The following is a 21645-nucleotide window of genomic DNA, read 5'->3' on the forward strand; positions in this document are numbered from 1 at the left end:
GAAGTAAAGGGAGCCCCTGTTCCAAAAAAACCAAAAAAAAAAAAAAAATAGCTTGCCTACTCTGCATTTCCAGGCACCAGGCTGTCTTTGGTTCATGGCTAAATACAGGTTATTGGGCCCTGGCCTTCATTTGGAGGGGAGGATCACTTCTGCTAGGCAATCAGTTCAGTGGAAGGAGACCCCCGCCTCCTACAAACCACTATTTGTCCTGCTGGCTGAGGACTAGGGCTGTGATTCTGGGAGGCCAATGTTCCTCTATCAGCTGGGTTCTTGTGCACCACAGCATGTTCCAGCAGGTGCAATGTGGCCAGGGCACCCCTACAGAAGAGCAGGAGCCTGGGCTGGCAGCTCTCAGTGGTACCTTTAAGACTCAGGACAATGAACGCTGCCACAGCTTTATCCTACTTGATAAAGTGCAGCACTGGAAAAAGGCCAGGTATGGGCAGAATTTGCTGCACCACCCTCAAATTACTCCAGGCATCTGGCTCCCCATCTTTGGCTGTAGCCCCCATTTTGTCCTTGAGCTTGTCCCTGAATTCAGGCTTTTGAAACTCTCTGGAGACACCCTCCACATCAGCTTATAAATTCATGTTTTTGGTTTCTACTTCCTACTTTTCAACTTCACTTCCTAGATCAAACTGGCATCTGTGAAGGTCAGATGCTGACCTCACATGGTGTCTGGTTTATCCAGGGCCTTGTCAAGTCATGGGCATCAGGCATCACTTAGAGAAGGGGCAGGAAAGTTTGCAAAAGAAGAGTAAATAATCTGGGTAGACAGGCAGAGGCAGGGTATGGACAGGCTCAGACAAGCAGAAAAGACCAGCAAGGCAATCATCATGCCAAGGCTGGACAACAGTGGACAACTGTCCCCAGAAAGATGCTCCCAGGCGAGGCTCCACTGTCACAGGGCAAGGTTTTTGTTTTGTTTCGTTTTGTTTTTTTCTCCAGGACCTTAAGTGGCCCAGGCGATTGAGAAGTCTGACTTTGGTTTGGAGGATCAGGGCCCTCTAAATACTGGATAAGAGCCAGGTCCCCACTAGTGGACTCACCAAGGGCTCAGTCCTGGCTTTCTATTTGGGTGCCATGTCACTTCCTCCCTCTGCCTGCCCAATCAATCCTCAGAGACAAAGCCACCTGAGTCACTTCTAGGTTCATGAATTCTTTGCTAATTATTTCAACCTCAAGCCTGGAAGTCTGTCAATTCCCTGAGGCAGAGGGCTATACTTAGTGCCCAGAACCTCCCCTCAAATGAGCCCCACCACCTGTCATTTTCTCATGACCAAGTTGTGAATCTGGCACTACTGGGAGCTCCCTGAGGATAGAAAACAGCCTCCTACTTCTTCACCCCCATCTGTCCCAAGTACACAAACAGATACTCAATAATATCCTCTGAACACAACCAACTGGTACAACATTAGAAAGATGAATACAATTATGCACAACATTCTGGGAAAGAAGATCATTTTGAGACACTATGGTAGGCACTAGGCTTCACAGGAAAATTCCTAGCAATGTTCAGGTGTCTCTATGTATCTCAGACATCCACCAGAATTTTAAATAAAGATGAGAATCAAGGTTTTTCAATCATCTTAATGCCTAAATTGGATTGACCATACTGTCAGTCTGATCAGCTACATGAACTGATCATTAAGAAGACTGGGGGAGGGGGAGAGAGCAAAGGAGGGAGAAATAATCAACTTGGCATTTGCATTTAAATATAGCTTTGGTATTTCATTGATTCAATGTAATCTGAGGTATAGTGACTAGGGAAAGGCCAGAGAGTATGATTACCTGAGTCAGAATGGGTCCAGGAAATGGAGGTCAGCATTGCTCCAGCTCCCGTCAAGGAAAGGACAAAGGCGCCTCCATAATCACTAGATGACACTTCTAGAGGCTGCTGGAGTGGAGAAAGAAGACAGGATTAGAGTATAGAAGCAGAGAGTGCTCACAGCCACAGTGCATGACCCCTCCGGCCCGACCCTAGAAAATGACATGCTTCAGTGGGAAAGCCAATTCTCATCGTGCCTCTTAGTTCCTGGATAGTTATTGAAAGACTGAGGCCTTCAGAGTGGAGTGTTTTTAAAACTGCTTCATGGGGGAAAAGAGGGCCCAGAAGTTTGGAAACACATGCCATAGACACTGTAAGATGATTAAATTTTACTAGGACCACCACACAGACATTCTGAAATCATTTTATTTTTTACTATAGTTGCTCCGGAAACACCTAACACCTGTCTACCTAAAGGAAACCTATCAGAGGCTATGGAGTGCTGAAGGCCAGCATTCCACCCCATTGGCAGTCTTGATCCATTGGGTAGACCAAGTGCACAGGCTGCAAAGTCAATGACTCTTCTGTTGTAAAATGAAATCACTCCAGTTTGAGTCCTAGGGACAAGCTCACTTAATGCACTGCAAGTTATTGGGCCACTGTCGATCAATAACACTGGAAAAAATGCTGGTACGTGAGCTAGACTGCAAAATAATTTCTGATGGAAGATTATAAATATAATATATATGTGCATATATTATATATTTTGCATCTCTGGCCTCAAGAATGACAAATCAATAAATTCTCTAATGAGAAGAATGGTGGTATCCTGTGGAGTCAGTGTGGGCCATTAGGAAATGGTCATCAGAGCAGTGGTTCTCAAACTGAGGTCTCAAACAATAGTTCTCCAAGTGGGTTCTCAAACCTGAGACCTTACTAAGAACCACACATTCTTGGCTTTAATCCAGGTTCTGCAGAAACAGACTATTGGGACTGGGGCAGAAATCAGTGTTTTTACAGGAGCTCTGTCTTAGATCATTCATTCATCCACTCATACAAAGGCTTTATCTTCTTGTAAACTAAAACTACCCTACTCTATTTCATGTTTAAAATCTAATTAAAGAGGCTGGATAGATGGCTCAGCAGGTGAGAGCACTGACTGTTCTTTCAGGGGACCTGGGTTCAATTTCTAGCACCCACATGGCGCCTGACAACCATCTGTAACTCCAGTTTCAGGGGAATTTGATGCCCTCTTCTGACCTCCTTGGGCACTGCACAACATAGATGCACTTCCATACATGCAGACAAAAAACACTCATAAACATAAAATATATAAATAAAATATTTTAAAATGTAATTAAAGGCAGAGTGTTGAGCTGCGATTGAGGAAAGGAAGACAGAAGGAAAGGAAGTTCAACACTTAGAAATGCATTGTCCACCCTGGAAGCCAGGGTTCAACACAAACAGCGAAACACCCAGTCTTATTTCCATTGCTCAGAGGGCTCTGGAGGAGATATTTGTTTCTTGTTGGGGTTGGAATGATTGGTAAAGCCTGATCATTAAGAAAATGACAAGAATAACGAGCCTTAAGATTACAATGGGGCCGGGCCTGGTGGCGCATGCCTGCAGTCCCAGAACTTGGGAGGCAGAGGCAGGCAGATCTCTGTGAGTTCAAATCCAGCCTGGTCTACATAGTGAGTTCCAGGCCAGCTGGGGCCATAGGGAGCCCCGTCTCAAAAAAAAAAAAAAAAGATTAAAGAAAAAAAAAAAAGGACAAAACAAACAACAACAACAAAAACAAGAAAGAAAATTAGAAAATGAGACATGACTTGTTCCACCTCTATTGAAATTTAGCTAAAATAGATACAAAGTTGCTGTAAAATTATAACACACAATCCTACATAGAGATACAGAATTGTGCTCCTTATTACAACCTTGGGTATTAATTACACTTGTTATTGTACTGGCCTTTGAAAATATAAATCTAAAAATCTCCCTTAGTCCCTGGAGACCCTTCTTAAATATATGCAGATGCAGGCAGTTCCAGGGAAGAACCTGGCATCAACCAATCCACTTGCCCAAGAAAACATTTCAAGGTACATTTTCAACTCTGAATATTTTTTTCATCAAATTTTATCCCTCTGACCACAACAGAGCATCTAGTTGTCTTTTAGAACCTCCTGTGAGCACAGCTCAGTCTTCAGCAAGACCAACATATACGATGGTGATAATTTATCATCTCTGCAGTAGTTTAGTCCCAGATGGACCATTTACTAATTTATTTCCATATGTAACTGGCAGGGAGATTAATCAGGCTTCTAACTCAGAAACCTGAATTGTGCTTTATTCCCTGAACAGGCTAACTCTGGGCAACAGGAAGCCCACATTTGCACAGAAACCAAGAATTCCTTCCTCTTTTTTTTTCCCCCTTGAGACAGGGTCTCCCTGTAGCTCCAGTTGGCCTGGAACTTGCTATGTAAAACTAGGCTGGCCTTGAACTCACAGAGCTCTCTCTGCCTCCCTAGGGCTGGGATTAAAGGCATATGCCACCACACCCAGCAGAATTTTTTCCCCTTAAAAGCCCATCAGCTGCAGATACATGCACACACAGAGAGACACCCCTTTCCTGAAACAACTCATTCCTTTGGTCCATTTGAGGCCTGACTCTTTGAGCCTCACAGGATTTCACAAGAGTGGTGTCTGATGTAACCGTGGGCAGACATGAGCCCAGAAACAAATCAAACACCACAATCAACCCCAGTTGCAGCCACATGCTTCTCCCTGTTTGCAAGGTCGGGGTCTCAGATTTCTGAACGGCAGAGCTCTTTTCGCCACGGCACTGTGCCCAGCTGGCCAACACAGCAGTGCCCAGGCACTGGAAAGTATGTGCTTTCTTTTTTCCACTCTTTTTAAGGGTCTGAACTTGACTGAATTCAGCAGCTGCCCTGTCCTCCACGAGGTGATGGCTAATGAACTGTTAGCTGTTCTCCTCAGCTCACTTTTCAGTTCACTTTTGTTTTTAATTTTAACCCAATGATACCAGCCTTTAGCAAAGAGTTGACTGTTATTGTTGGATGACAGTATTCACATAGGGGAAGCGAGACAACCCACATATAGGAGCAGATTGGGAGTGCCTCAAGTGGAATCCAAAGTCACCTCTTAGAAGGCTCCACAGACAGGACCCCAAAGACCTTGTCAGCTGGGTCTATACACCCAGGGTTGCAGAGAACCATGAAGCTCTAGAAAAGCCCTTTTACAGCTTGACTGAAAATTCTTTCCTCTCAGTCAATGGTGACACCTACTTATAATAATCCCAGCACTTAGAAGCAGAGGCAGATGCAAAGATCATGAGTTAAAGGTCAATCTGACCAACATAGTGAGCCTCCACCCCAAATAAAATAAAACAAAGGAAAAAATGTTCTGTTTGTTAACATGAGGAATTTTGTCCTATAATGGACTTTAAATCTCTACACTCTTAGGATTTTATGAAAATCGAAACAACTAGCCATTCATCTTATTTCTGTGTTTAGCCCATCCCAAACAGTACAAAGTATGGGAGCATCTGAACTCGAACAAATGGATCAAGATACTTGGTCTGTGACTGACAGGGCCTGGGGAGTCTCAGTACTCAGCAAGTGCTCCTTAATCAAAGAACATAAGCATTTGGAGACTGCTCACAAACAATTCAGTTAATAGGGGCTGGAGAGCTGGCTCAGTGGTTAAGAGCACTGGCTGGTCTTGCAGAAGGCTCAGGTTGGGTTCCAGTACCAATATGGCAGCTAACAACCATCCATAGCTCCAGTTTCTGGGATCTGATGCCCTCCTCTAGCTTCTGCAGGCAATGTACACATCTGGCACACTTACATACATGTAGGCAAAATACTTATACCCATCAAATACAAATAAAGCTTAAATGAATTTGGTTAAACACAAAAATTTGAAGTATTGTTCTAGGCATGGCAAAGCCTGCAAAAGTAGGTAAATCAAGGCTCTTGATGCTTATGACTTGGTTAAGGAGATAAACAACTAATCTGAATTGTTATGGATTGAAAGTGAAATGTCCCCCACAGCCTCCTGTGTTTGAACTCTGTTCCCACCTGGTGGCATTGCTCTGACAGGTTATAGAACCGTTAGGAGGCAGGGCCTCATGGGAGGAAGTGGGTCACTGGATGGGGAGGGAGGGAGGGAACTGAGGTTTACAATCCATTCCTGCTTCCAGCCTGTTCTCTGCTTCCTGTTCTGTCAGGATGTGAGGAGGTGCAAAGCTCTGGCTTCATCTTCCTACCACCACCGAGCCTTCGTGCCTTCCACTGTGATGAATGGCACCTCCTCAAACCTTGAGCCAAAATATCTCCTATCTCCCTTAAGTTGCTTCTTGTTGGGTATTTGGTCACAATGATGACAAAATACATTAATGTAAACAAATAGCGCTATGATGGAAGACAAAGAGAATGATATGGGAACATGATAGATGGAAAAATCTTTCCAAGAATGAGATGGAAAGATCAATCAGGTTTATGATGGAAATGGAATTTAAGGCAACTGGACAGGGGCAATAGCAAAAGCAACGGCCTAGAAGATTCCTAGAAGATGGTCAGGACACTGTACTTTGTATGGTACAGCAGTACAGGATGCCCAAGACAGAGGAAGTAAAGTGAGAGGAAGGCTGGAAAGGAAAGAACAGGGGGAGTCTTGGATGCCAGCCAGCGGGTTGGCCTTCCCTTGTGTCACTGGGAGCCTTTTGGAGGCACTGGGCTGAGGAGATGCCAGTGACCTATGCCTCAGGAGGATTATTTTGGAAATCCTGCTGCCAGTTATGATTGGTAATGACACCAATCTGTATTTTCATTCCCTCCTCAAATGCTTCCATTCAAATGACCCTTTGAATGGAAGCAACTATACTTCCTACAATTACTGCCAGAATTTTATAATCAAATGACTGGTCCTGTCTAAAACTTTACATTTAAATTGATGTATCTCTCTATTCTTTTTACTTTTGAGACAGGGTCTTATGGAGCCCAGCCTGGCCTCCAGCTTCCTGTGTAGCCAGGATGACCACGAACATCTAATCCTCCTGCTTCTGTCTCCTGAGTATATGTGCACTGAGATTACAGGCATCCACAACCACGCCTGGTTTGTGTTTCTTTGTTCTTATGAAAGAGTTAAAACAACTTGACACAGTGGGTTGTTTTGTTTAGTTTCTATAGCAGGAAATATTTCTGGATGATTTTTTTTTTTAATGTGCAAATAGGCTGAATGCTCAGAGGATTTGCTTTACCCCTCCCAGAAAAAAGTTGAGCTGCTCATCCAAATTGTTCCCTGAAACATTGCTGATTTTCAGCCTCAGACTCCCAGGTGTTTAAGGCAAGGTTTCCAGGACTTCTCAGGTGAACCATCATCCCAACGGCATTCAGTCCCTCTGCCTGACAGGTGTCATCCTGCACATGTCACAGGGAGATGGTTCCCTCCATGGGACATAGGGCCTGTGCCAAATCAGCTCCAAGGACACAGGCTGATGTCTCAGGACTCTGCTGAAGTGGGGGTGCAGTAAGCAGAGGACTTCCTCCTATAAAAACTGACCTGCCTTTGGTGTGAGGCACCATGGAAAAGTTCCCCATTGAAGACAAAAACAGCCCTTCCTCTTGGGGCTGCTGAGACTGACTATACTTGTGCATGCTTGAGAAGCGGTTAGCTAATTCCATTCAGGATCATAAGAAGGTGGGTTATCACATATTCCAGGATCCAAGTCCCTGATTTATAATTCAAAACCTGTCCTAGCCCTCCACATGCGCAGGTGTTAAGAAGCTCGGAGCCCCCCAGAGGTGGCCTCGTAACATCTATTCAAATAATTACTATGGGGGATAATGTGCACTAGGAGATGTAGATTATTTTCTGTGTACATAAAAAAAAAACTCTGATACAGACCTGAAGCATCACATGCATCACTTTTTATAAAAGTCCACCTACAGTCAGAAAACTAATCTTCTTGAAACGATAGATTATCTTACATTATCATGCAATTTTACTTTTTCCTCACTAATGCATGATTAACAAAACTACAGATAAGGTAAGTGTAGGTTTAAGTTGAATAATGGGCACAAATAAAATTATTTTGACATTAAAAACTCAATATGGATTAGCTACAGCATACTTGAAAGCTCCTGTAACCATAGTGTGCACACTGAATTCCATTAACCTAATACCTAGGCTGCTATTCAAAACTGGGGTTCTGGCGTGTAAATAAATGCCCATTGGAACACTCCTCCTAAATGACTGTACAATTTGGTTGCAAAGTCACACGCTCACAAAGTCTGTCAGCTGTGCTTGGCTGCTTTCTAACCAACACTGAAGTCATACCAGGCTACAATGTGGCGGCATAATATAAACGCAGAACCAGTAAATGGGACTAAAAAGTAGCAGCAAATTTCAAAGACAAACCAGGGTGATGGGGAAGGGAACAGAGATATTTACATAAGCCATCAGAAAGACAATGGAGCCCCAACCTCCTCTAACTCCATCCCTAATCAGCCTCTCTGCAGCCCCCCCATCTTTTTATATAAAAGCAATTTCCACATCGAGACATTCAAAGACCTCAGTTGCCATAAACTCAGCAGCTGCAAAAGATTCTGTTATACATCAGATCTGCTTTAAAGACTCAGCTATTTTCAAACAAGGCTTTCCTTCCCTTTCTATCTTTATCCCCCACCCTCCAAAATATAAGCTTCACTATCCAAATCCTTCTTCCCCGTGTCATCTGTCCGAGCCATTTTCTTACCTTGTAACTCACACTTGTTTCCTTTGATGATATATTTACCCGAGCAAGGACAATTGTTTAACTGGAATCTTGCAACTTTCAACTTTGCCGTCATGCAGAAGGGGAAAGCTGCCACAGCGGACACACGGCTCAGCTAGGCTCTACACATCTGAATCCACGGCTATATTTTAAATTCTTTTACACTTACTTAATATAGTGCGTGCCGCCTGTCCGCTGATGCGATATCAGAAACCTGCAAGCTACTATTTCTGCAACTGTGTCACTGTAGACAGTCTGAAACATGTACGTAGCTGTTGCCATGGAAACAAACACAGCTAGGGTAGAGTGCCACGCTGTGTTAATGCCTTCACCCATGAACCCCAGGGGAATGCTAACATTCATCTTCTTTCTCCTCTAGTCTCACACTGCTTTAATATATTTTTTTAGCATTATCAAATGGTGTACTAAACACATATGGCACACCTGAAAATACTGACGATAGAAATGAGCCGTGGTACCAACCCAGCCTGCTGGTGTCTACTGAAGATGGTGCCGTTCTGCAATGGATCCTTTTACCAACTTCTCCTGGGTGAAAGGGAGAACTTTTTCTTTGTTGCTGGTATGTGTGGGGTGAGCCTCCTGTTTCACCAGAGAATGGTCATGGCAGAATCACTCCATAAAGATGCTACCAAATTTGACTGCCTGATGGGCTCTGTGACAGGTGGAGAGAGACTTTCCAAACTTTCTTTGTTTTTTCATTCCAGTGCTAAGAATTGAACCCAGCACTCTAAGCAAGCATTCTACCAGTGTGAGTCACACGCCAAGCCCAGAGACCTTGCAAACTTTGTGAAATGGATCCAAGCTAAGAATTTTCTCTCTTCCAACTTAAGCTGCACAAACAGGCTGAATGTCCAACAGTTCTAATTTGGCAAATGCATAAACTCTCAACAGTGACTTCATTGGTCCCACAGGGTCTTTGTTCCTAAACCCACACAAGAATGTAAGTTGATCAGGTTAGGAGGCAAAACTTAGTTATCCATCAAAAGAACTGAGGTGACCTGTGATCTAAGGATTCGCTCATTTGCTTCAAGTTCAAATCTCTGCCCTTATCAATGCTCAAACCTGTGGAGAAAAAGTCAAACACTTTCATTAAATCTAGAAGCCAAAATGGGCACTGAGCCGTCTTCCCATTATTCAAATGGGCCAGCCGCTTTAAATATTGGGGTTACACTCATCACAGAAGACAAAAATAAGCTGTTGAAAAATCTTAATTACATCCTATCCCTTGGGCTAGTTAATAATATTCAATCTAGATGAAAATGGCCACATTTTAGATTTGCATGCTGATGCGCCTCACTTGAATACAATTTTCTCACTAAACAATCAATTGGAGGCTTTAAGAGTGCAGTTCTGTGACCCTGAACTGGCATGCTTGAAAGAAACCACTACTTTATCGGCGGGGATTATGGCAAAATGATCCTATAAAAGATGAGCAAATTTTCCCATTACTTTCCTAAATTGAATCATTCTTGGTGTTTACTATGATAATACTGATCGACTCATCCCTGAAAAATAGATACACACATTTTACTGGTTAAGGGAATATGTCACTTTAAAAAAGCAATCTTAAGATGATGTTGCAGGGGTGGCAAGTGGGGAGGGAGGTCTAGGAAGATGGCTAAGTGGGTAAAAGTGCTTACTGCATAAGTCTGACACCCTGAGTTTGATCCCCAGAACTTATGGAAAAAGCTGGATGAAGTGGTACACGTCTATAAACCTAGTACTTCTACGATCAGATGGATGGCAGAGATAGGAAAATTACAGGTCAGCTAGCCTGGAGCACATGGTGAGTGACAGAAACAACCAGAGAGACTGCCTCAAAACAAGGTAAAAGTGAGGCTGGAGAGATGGCTCAGCAGTTAAGAACACTTGCTGCTTTTCCAGAGGACTGGAACTGGGTTCCAAGGATCTGAGTTCAGTTTCCAGCACCCATGTTGGGTGGCTTACAACCACCTGTAACTCCAGCTCCAGAGGATCAGTTGCCATCTTCTAGCTTCAGTGGGCACCTACACACACATAGTATACACACACACACACACACACACACACACACACACACACACACATACACAATGGTGTTAGGGTCTAGTGCAAAGCCTCACTTCCATGATTTAGCTGCACAGGTAGAGACTGACCTTTAACAGGTTTTACAGAGCCCAGGAGCAGAGAGCCACAACAGCTCTGCATTGCTGTCCATGTTACTCTAACATCACCAAGCATCTTCAGCTACGATATCACATATGGCTACGGCCAGAGTTCCAGGAACTAGTTTGTTGCAACCACCTACCTTGTCTCACAGAAAACACTTCAACGTTCAGAAAGTCAGTGACTGGTGGTCCAAAGTCACACATGACTCCTGAGAGCCTGGTCTTCTCTAACCTGATCTAATGCCCTTTCTATGGGCTATGCTGCCCCACAACCATGAGTTTGGTTGTGAAGGACTTAAAATAACTACAGTAACAATGCTTTAAAGAACAGATGCCAAGTGTTGGATTGAATGGTTTGGGGTTAAGTGGGCTTTGGAGTGGAAAGATGGTGGGGAACCCTGGAGATTTGGGGGTAAAAGGAGGGTTGAGGACAAACAACAGGAAAAGTAGTAGCAATGAATCAGTAAAGTGCCTAAGGGAAATTTGCCTTTGTAGCGCTCTTGCCTTCTCTCTCTAATATACATAACATCAAATTTAGTACCTTAACCATTTTTAGATGCATATTTCAGTGGTATTAATAATAATATGCAACTATCACCATCCATCTCCACAACTATTTTCAACCTGTAAAATTAAAATTCTATACCTATTAAACAAACATCCCAGGTCCTACTCTCCCAGCCCCTACATGCTGCTAATTTTATTTTCTGTCTCTATGATTTTGGCAACTCAAACTATTCATGGAATCATACGGTGTATTTTTTCATGACTGGTTTATTTCATTTAGCACAATGTCTTCATGGTTTACCCAATCACAGGCTTTGTCAGACCATCTTCCTTTTTAAGGCTGAGTAAAATTCCCTTATGTGGATATACCACGTTTTGCTTATTCGTCTGTTGGTGAACATTTGGATTGCCTCAACATTTTAGCTACTTAGAATAATGCTGTTGTGAATACAGGTACCTAAATAAAAATCTCATCAAGAGTCTGCTTTCAGTTCTTTGCGGTGGATACCAGAAGTGAAGTTGACGGACCACAGAGTAACTCTATTTTTAATTATTTGAACAAGCACTACCTTGTTTTCCATGGCAGTTGTACACATTTTACATTCCCACCAACAATGTACAAGGGCCCCAATTTATCCACATCCTCACCAACATTTGATTTTACCTGTTCTGCTGTTGTTTTGTCTCATTGATGGAAGCCATCCTAATGGTATGAGGTAGTATCTCAGTTTGATTTGCATTTCCCTATTTATTAGTGATGCTAAGTGCCTTTCCGTGTATTTATTGGCCGCTTATGTATCTCTAGAGAAATGTCTACTCAGTGCTAGGCCCATTTATTTGAACTGGTTGCTTGCTGTGGTCGCTGCTGGGTTTGGGTGTGCTCCTTACACTCTACATGTTATGTATTCCCTTATGTACTTTGCAAATATTCCCCCCAATCCTGTGGGTTGCCTTCTTGCATGGTTTCTTCTTTACCATATCCACAGCTACCAGTAGCTGTCAAAAGTAGATTTCCTCATGACTTGGGCTGTTCACTGCCTTCCCCCACATTTCCATGGACATGAGGTGTTAACTAGGTTTGGTCATGCCATCTTCAGGTAACAAGTGTTCTTCCAAAAGTGAATATTCCCAGATCATAGAGCTGTTCCTGGACTGACCATTCATGAAGCAGCAGAGATATGGTTATGGAAGGGTTCTGGAAGACCACAGTGGACACCAGCAGGGGAGCCCAGTGTCTTCACAAGGGTACCCCAACTCGGGTCAGTGACTGAATTCTCCTGTGACAATTTTCTAACACAGATCACAGAAGAAAACCAGGAATCAGACTCATGAGTCCGCCGGTTACAAATGCTTCTCAGACTTGGCTGCATCAAGAACTCTGCAAACTGACAGAGAGGTACTCCCAGCATCCATAGAACAAATGGGCTGGAGAGGGACAAGGTCAGCCTTCAGGAAAAGGCCCCACAAGTGGTTCCAACCCCTCCCTTTTCACCTTCTCTTTGGGTCTTCCTCAACACTCAGTGACCGCCAAGGTCTCAGCTGGCTTCATCACTGTGCAGAGTGGCCTGGCTCCCACAGTTCCCTCCTGCCCTGATTCGCATCTAATATGCCAGGGGCTGAGAAGCCAAATAATGGAGCTGATTAGAATTTCATCTGGAAAAAGATGAATCCGGGCCTGAGGAAGTGTCCCTAAACACACAAGTGGGGACTTTTGGCTGCCATTGACTGAGTCATTAGCTGAAAGCCAGTCACCTAAGAAGCATCTGGCTTATACTTTAAAAGCCTTTTTGGGTGTCTGTACAAACCAACATCCTCTGGTTTTTCTCCCCCTCATCTCCTGGCATTTGTCCATAGGCACACTACATTGTTTTAAAATTCCTATTTACATGTTATCTTACATTTTTAAGCTAGATTCATTTTTCTGAGATACTGATAAAGGAAAAATACTCCAATTGAAAACAGATTTCTGATGAATTGGTTGATAGACAAACTCCTATGAGAGCTGGTGTTGAGGGACCTATTATATCTAATTTTCATTTTTTAGCTTGTGAAAACTGTCACAAAAAATGAAACAGTCATACTAAAAAGCACAGATCTCATGCCACGCGGGCCTCTCTTCTTTCCTCTTGTCCCATGGCTGCACAGGACTTTCACTGCTGAGGTTGGGGCACACACCTGGGGGAGTCACTGCACATCATTTGGCTGTTTCTTTCCACCATGAAGGTAATGTAGGGAAAGCACCAGGCGATAAATCACGTGGAAGGTCACAGTGCAAACACAGTGTTAGAATATTTAGGGAACTGTGTTATTTATGTTTTTTTGAAGCCTTTGTGAATGAGATTTTGTGTATGTATGTGTATGAAGGTATGTGTTCATGTGCGTACAGGTACACCTGTGTGTGTCTGTGTGTGGCGGTCAGGTGTCAAGGTCTCTCACTGGGACCTGGGGCTCACTGATTTGTCTAGACTGGCTGACTGGCAAGCTCCAGGGATCCTCCTGTCTCCTCTCTCCAGCCATGGGAATCACAAGCATATGTCACCATGGCCAGCTTTTAGCACAAATGTCAGGGACCAAACTCAGGTCCTCATGCTTGTACAACAAGTACTTTACGAAATATGCCATCTCCCCAGGCCTCTGGGAGATGTTTTAGCAGAGGTTAAATAGCATTGGCTTAAATAAAAATGCTTGTTTGATTTTTCTGACATACCATCCTGAGACAATGGGAAGTTCGGGGGACTGGAGACACAAGCACTGCGAAGTCATCAAAGATTTCCCATTTCGTCGTGGCACTAACCCCTTGCCTGTCTCCCATATCTGTATGGTCATAAATAGCTTGTGCAAGTGGCCTGGCTCCCATAGCTCTCTCCTGCACCAATGTACATCTAATACACCGGGGTGGTTTCTTGCCCTCATCAAAGGAAAGAAGGAAATGATGTGAAGAATAGCTCCCTCAGCCAAGGCAAAACCCAAAAGCTGCAGCCTTGCTTTCCATGCCCATTCATCAGCCAGAACTGTCTACTACAAGCTCAAGGGAAGGAAAAGCAGGGGCCACACATAATGACCCAACAGCAGTATTTAAGAATGCTAAGTATGTGCCTACAGATACAAGAAGAAGTAAGGGTTGAGGATGTGGCTCAGTTGGCAGAGTGCTTACCTAGCATACATGAGACCTTGAGTTGGATCCCCGGCACGCATAACCTAGGTATGGTGGTGCACACTTGTAATCCCAGCACTTAGGAGATAGAGGCAAGGGGATCCGAAGTTCAAGCTTATCCTCCGTTACGTAGGGAAGAATTCAAGGCCAGCTGGACCGTATGAGACCTTGTCTCAAAATAAATACCTAAGGGAAAGTTCACAGAAAATATTAAGTACAAAGTTCATGAATGTGGGCCCATGGGGGCACAGGAGCAGTGAGGGTCGTGGAGTAACCACACAGATTTTTCATTATCATTTTCCATGTTTTATCTTTTCAAAATATTCGAGGCAAACACGGCAACATGTTGAGCTCTGGCAAAGTTGGATAGCAGTTACATGAGTTCTTTTGCTTTTTCTATGTTTGAAATATCTTTAGTTTTTGGTCTGGTCTCCCTGTAGTCCCAGCTGGCCTGGAACTTGTTATGTAGACCAGGCTGGCCTTGAACTCACAGAGATCCATCTGCCTCTTTCTCCCAAGTGCTGGGATTAAAGGCGTGCACTACCACGCCTGGCAAAATATCTTTTTTTTTAAGTAGCAAAATTTAGCATTATCTCAACTACCCTATTGCAACTCAACTCATCACCAGAATGTATCTCATTAGCTTGGAAATGCACACCTGCAAAGAACTCTCTGGAATAAGCATCTTGGATTCCTCAGCAGCATCTTGTCTATTAGTCATACATAAGACGTTGTTATATTTTATGATGGGTGGTAACTTAGATTTGAAGATGGACAGGGTATCCATTATATTTCATGTAGCATGTGAAGATATGGTTATGGAGAGGGGCCTGAGGAAAGAAGTCCCTCCACAAGAGAGCATCCAGAGGCTTAAGAAAGCCCATAGTGTTGCCAATGACCCAGTGAAACGCTCACCCAGAGCAGCTTGCAATCAAGGTTATATGTAGTGTGTTGATGCCTCTGATGGAGGTCATTCAAAACAGACACATTCAGAATCACTTCCTCTGCATCTGAGGGGAACTGAGCAGATAAAAGCCTCCTTTTATTCGTTCTAAAGTGCTCAGAAATCTACCCAGCATGATGGTTAGTCCACATTGTCAACTTGACTGGATTTAGAATCACCATGGAAACACACATCTGGGTATATCTATGAGAGTATTTCCAGAAAGGTTTGACTGAGGAGAGAAGACCCACCCTAGGGTGGTACCATCTCAGGGCCTGAGGTCCCAGACTGAATAAAAAGGAACAAGTGAGCTGAGCACCAGCCATTCATCTGTCTCCTGACTGGACGCAATGAGACCAGCCACCTCACACTCTGGCAGCCACGTTAGACCTGCTCTTACCATCAGGCCTTCCTTGCCACAGTAGACTGCACCCTCAAACCATGAGCCAAAAGAAACCCTTCCTTCCTTGTTGCACTCATCAGGTATTTTGTCAAGGAGCAAGAAAAGTAATGAATCCACCTAGTAAGAAACAAAAGCATAAACAGCATCTGCATATTAAACTCAAGTGGGAAGAAAATGGAGTTGAATCACTTCTGAACCCAAATTCGAGCAGGTTGAGCGGGTGCAGCAGATGCCAGTACCGCCATCTGAGGACACATGGCTGCTCCCTCACCCACAGCTCAGCCATGGTGCTGCCCAGCAGCGGAGGCCACAGAGTCAGCCACTACCCACTTTCCCTTCACGTCTGACCTGTGCTAGTGTAGGGCTGCCTTATTATCAAAAATTAGTTAAGAATACCCCAGTAACGTTGTTCCCTCAGTATCATCAAGATGTGAATGAACCATAATGATTAAAAAAAAGTGAAAGAAAGAAATCCGTACAGCTGATTTCTATCTGAATACAGAACACCATTTATTTTTAAAAAAACATTTATGAAAGTTTTCTTCATTTCTCACATTCAGTTAGTATACAGTTGGCATTTTCAAAATTCAAACCTGATGTGGATTTGGAATTCAATAAAGCACATTGGAAGACATCTGAGTGGAGGGAGAAAAAAAAAGTTCTAGCCATATGCTGCTGGTGCATGAATTTGAATATTTGAAAGGTAATCTAGAAACGACAGTGCTTCCAATTCTCCTTACCAACAACAGTAATTCATAGCAACCACACGTTTTATAGATGGAGCCGCTTCCCCATGTGAGAGACCACAGTAGGATAAAGTCAGGGTCTGGCCTTCCATCACAGCCTGGCTAGCGCAAATGTGATTCTCACCAGGCCACTGGGCAGACAACAACTGAGCAGCTCTCTTGGGTCACTGGTGAGGGAAGGAAAATGGATCTGACCTTACCAGGCATACTCATACAGAAGAGATTTCCTAAAAATCTTAAGTTAGTGAGCATGATTGAAAAGCCACAGGACCACTAACAATAGCTGCCTCTAAAAGACTAGCAATGCTGAAATCTACCATCTCCCATCACACCCATTGGATTTGCTGCTTGCTTCTTTCTATTTATTTATATAGCCACAGAGGAAACAAGCAGAGCCAAGCCCATGACAGACACGGACTCCCTCCCTGCCCCCTGACTCTGACACTTGTTTGCACCCTGAGAGGGATGGGATACCCTCTAAATGAGCTAGGAGGGTTCCCAGCCTCACTCATCCTGTCCCTGGGCCAGGCCTCTAACTGGGTCATTCTGTCAGAGAACATACAAAGCAAGTATTTCTGTGCATGGCTAATCTGCTCACATACTTGCAAGGAATACTGACTCGCAAAGACCAAAGTCCTGGCATTAGGCTGGCTAACTCACCAAACCACACATCAGGGACCCAAACGACACATGTGTAGGCTGGTGACATCATGACAGTGGAGTCCAAACACTGAGTGCTTTGCTTCCTGTGCTTTGGCAAGGGAGGTGGATGTAGATTCACGACTGAGGCAAGAAAACTTTTTATTACCTCACTGATGAAGTAGGAGAACAAGACAGCATTTCTTCTGGTTCCGACCTGGCAATATTTCACAACGGATGAAGGCCTCCATCAGCCTGATCCACAGAGATGTGTGTTCATCTCAGAAGCATTAAAAGGGGAAACTCAAGCCAGGACAATGCCTCCATGTGAGGAGAGGGCTAGCATGTCTGCAGTCCTGTCCAGTGCTGTTACTTTACTCCTTTCCATCCCAGCCCACAATTGAACCTACCAGAACCTCAGGTCTGGGAAAAAGTCTAGGAGGTATGGGTTCATGCTGGTTAGGAGAGACCTCTTCTTGGCATGGCATTTTCCTAAGAGAGCACGTGAGAATACTACCATTCTTTTTTTTTTTTTAATTATTTTTATTCCATGTGTATGTTATACCTGCATGTAGGTGAGTGCACCTGTGTTGTGCAATGCCCACGGAGAACAGAAGAGGCTGTTGGATCCCCTAGAACTGGAGTTACAGTTATTAGGTACCATGTGGGTGCTGGAATTCCAACCCGGGTCTTCTGCAAGAACAACCAGTGTTCTGAACCACTGAGCCATCTCTCCAGCTCGAGAATACTACCATTCTTATCAAAGGTTCTCTTATTTATTTATTTATTTATTTATTATTTTATTTTATTTTATTTTTTTGAGATAGAGTCTCACTCTGGAGCCCTGGTTGGCCTGGATCTCACTGTGTAGACCTGGCTGACCTTGAACTCACAGAGATCCACCTGCCTCTGCCTCCCAATTACTGGGATTAAAGGAGTGAGCCACCATGCCTGGTCAAAGCATCTCCTAACACGATCTTTATCCATCAGCCCAGGTGACTATTTCTCCAACTCCAACTAGCCCCACTAGAGACCCAGAGCCCAGCTCTTGGATCCAGGCACCAAGTTCCCCAAGACATCCTGAAGCAGACACAACCTGTCATGAAGGACTCACTTCCTCTCCCGGATAGTAGCATCCAAAGATCTGGAATGATCTCCATCCCAGGCAACAAAATACAACATAAGGTGAGACAGAGGTGTGGGAAAGATGTGTGATGCATGAATTAGCTCCCTATGGGGTTTTTGCCCGGCTGGGTTGTGACAGTCAGATAGAGAAATTTGAGCATTCGACCACATCCAGAAACCAAGGTTTTTCTCTGCAGCTTAACACAGCATGACCAAGGTGGTTACAGTAGTGGCGTTTGCTTGGGTCGAGGTCACCTGAATTCACATGGTTAACAAAACATTATCCCTAAACTCATTTGCTTTAAGTGGCACAGGCAGTAGCTGATGCAGCAGCGGATTAGATGATCCCAGAAAGGCCCCCTCAAAGCACAATGGCAAAGATTGGAAGCATATTCCACCACAGCCTGCACCAGGCTAATGTGGAATTCCAGGGTGGTAAGGTAAGACGCCAGGCAATGGGCGCTATCGAGTTGCCCCACCAATGGAAAACGACAGTGACAAATGAAGCCTTCTTTCTATGACAGTTGTTAGCAAGCCAGGAAACACTTGAGAAATTTGAGCATTTGACCACATCCAGAAACCAAGGCTCAGTAATAACCCCAGAGTTGGGCAAGTGCGTTGTTGAAAAGGTCTGTCTATTGGATTACAAACTGTACATCAACTTGCCTTAACTTTATTGTAAGGAGAAATTCTAAACATATTCTGAGAGAGATCAACTCTAACTTTATTTAGGTCATACTGCTGACATACACAAATAATGAGATGTGCGTGGCTAATTCAGAAACAGCAAGGAAAGGCCAGTGCCTTGCTGATGTCTCAACTCACAGTTATCGGTGAGTAATATTAATAGACATTTGCTGTTATCTGCTCAACAATGCTGCTGTTGCTAACAGAAGTAGTGACTCAAACTCATTAAGAAATTTAAAAAAGTAGGCTTATGGAGATGAATCAGTGGATAAAAAGACTGCTGTGTAAACCTGAGGATCTGAGTTCAAATCTCTAGAACCAGTTCATGGACAGAGTGTGAGTGCTTATAATCTGAACACCCTACTGGGAGATGGGAGACAGAGACAGAAGAATCCTTGGAAGTCCATAGGCCAACTAGCCTGACATACATAGCAGAAAAATAACAGAGACCTTGTCTCAAGCAAGGTAGGAGACAAGGACTGAAATCTTGGGGTTTTCCCTAACCCCAACATGTATATCATGGCACACATGCACCAGTATTCATACACATGGACGAGCACGTGCACATGTGCACATGTCCACATGCCCCTACACGAAGCTATGTTAGCATACAGTGATGTAAACCCAGAGTCACACTTTTTTTTTTTTTTTTGGTGTTTTTGAGAGAGGGTCTCTTTGTAGCCCCAGCAGGCCTGGAATTCACTATTTAGACCAGGCTGGCCTTGATCTCACAGAGATCTGCCTGACGCTGCCTCCCAAGTGCTGGAATCAAAGGCATGTACTACCACAGCTGGCTAGAAATCACACATTTCAGAATAGCGTTCAAAAGCACTTAGATAGTAAAGCATCAATCAATATCTTACCTGTGAAATAAAAAATATTATAATCCCATTTTATCAATAAGCAGTATATGATTAGTAGATTTAATTCCCTGTAGTGTTAGTAACAGCTGAGTCAGAATCAGAACTGCAGCCTCTGTACCCAAGGACAGAGCTTTGTTTTGGGAGGGTAGGTCAAGTAGATGGTGCCTGATCCTAACGTGGACCGGTCAACTCCAACACAGGAATACCTATGTTTATTATGATAACCAACATTTTCACACATCTGCAAAGATCACCAAACTTCTTGTACCAGACCCGTAAAAGATATAGAAAAAGATGACAGGTACTTGTACAGGTGAATGCCTAGGTGTGTGGCTCTGCTCAGACCATACACCCTGCTGCAGGGGGTGGGCTCCTGTATGATGGGCACACAGCGAGGGCAGAACCATCATGGGACAGACTTGGTGCACCTGCAGTACTCTGCTAGGAGGGAAGAACATCTCTGAGCACAATGAAGTAAAACAACCTGGAAATTCCACAGAACCCAGAGTATCAGCTTCCAGATGCACCTTCCCAGTCTACATAACCCCAGGGACAGTGTGCTCTAAAGGCCAGGGAAGGAGGTGTTGAAAGAAAAACACAAGAGCCAGGCTGAGCAGAAACATGCTCATCATCCTCATCTTGCAGGGAAAAATGACAAGGCAACTGAGGCCAACCTAGATCATATGCACATGCTTTGAGCAGCCCCCAGGGTTTCTGATGCTCAAAGCCCTGGCTGACTCCAGACCAGCACTTCTCAGACAGTCATGTGCCCATAGATCACCCACAGGCCTTGGGAGAGGCAGGTTCCACTTCAGCAGGGCCCAGGCAGAACAGAAAGCATGTATCTCTAACCAGTGTCAGGGGATGCTGATGCTGTCAGCCCTTGAACCACAGTGTCAACAGCAAGATCTAGAGCCTCACCACCTTAGGGTACCTATGACTTTAGGCTTTTGCCTCCTTACACACGATAGGCCTTGCTATCCTCTCTCCCTCTCTCTCTCTCTCTCTCTCTCTCTCTCTCTCTCTCTCTCTCATCATCATCATCATCAATCTATTACTACTATAGATTGGCTGTATCCATTGATCTCACATCCTTCAAACTTTGCACCAGCTCTTGCACCTTCCGATATCCACACCCATCACACTCAGCATTCTCTCTCTTCCCCTGCCTAGTCCCTGCTCTCACTCTGTTCCACCCTCCCAGGCCTCCCTGATTTTTTTCAGGACAGCCATTTTATGGTTGCTGTCCCCTCTACTTGAAGAACTCCTCCTTTGAACATGAGCCTGCCACTCTCCCTCCTCTTCAGTGAGAGGTCAGCTCTGCCCTTCTGCACCCCCTTGCACCCCTGCACCCCACCCACTTCCCTTTCTCCATTGCACTTACTGCAGATTATATTATTTTGTCCACTACCTACTGCCACACTCCCATGTGACATGTCCAGTTCCTTGTTGACACTTAAATATATGTTGAATGAAGAATTTAATTTATGGGGCTGGAGAGATGGCTCATTGGTTAAGAGCACTGGTTGCTCTTGCAGAGGACCCAGGTTTGGTTCTTAACACCCACATGGCTGCTGACAACCATCTGTAACTCCAGTTCCAGGGGTTCCAACACTCTCTTCTGACCTCCATGGGCATTGCATGACACAGGTACACTTACATATATGCAGGCAATACACTCATACACATAAAAATAAAAGTAAAAAAATAATATAAAAAAATAATATGTATGTATGCACTATCTACACTTGCTTATGTTTTTAAAATAATTTACTCACTACCAAATGGCTTGTAAGTTAAGTGTTCACATAAATTTACAAGACTAAAGTCGTTCATTGTACAGCTCCCT

General features: G+C 44.0%; 1 protein-coding gene across 5 annotated transcripts in view; it reads right to left on the minus strand.

The window, feature by feature from the left end:
• The window catches only part of Foxn3 (forkhead box N3), a 435807-nt gene that overhangs the window by 293400 nt on the left and 120762 nt on the right, over positions 1 to 21645 (minus strand). For 3 of the 5 annotated variants that reach the window (XM_008843801.3, XM_008843799.3, XM_008843802.3), the window contains exon 2: positions 1792 to 1897. The gene's annotated coding sequence lies outside the window, so the exon portion shown is untranslated. Of the gene's footprint in view, positions 1 to 1791; positions 1898 to 8543; positions 8561 to 15733; positions 15751 to 21645 lie in introns of those variants that run through there. The other 2 variants (XM_029568627.1, XM_008843800.3) reach the window with 2 other exon arrangements.

This window comes from Nannospalax galili, unplaced genomic scaffold (assembly GCF_000622305.1).
Source record: "Nannospalax galili isolate Female #2095 unplaced genomic scaffold, S.galili_v1.0 scaffold500, whole genome shotgun sequence".
Taxonomy (NCBI): domain Eukaryota; kingdom Metazoa; phylum Chordata; class Mammalia; order Rodentia; family Spalacidae; genus Nannospalax; species Nannospalax galili.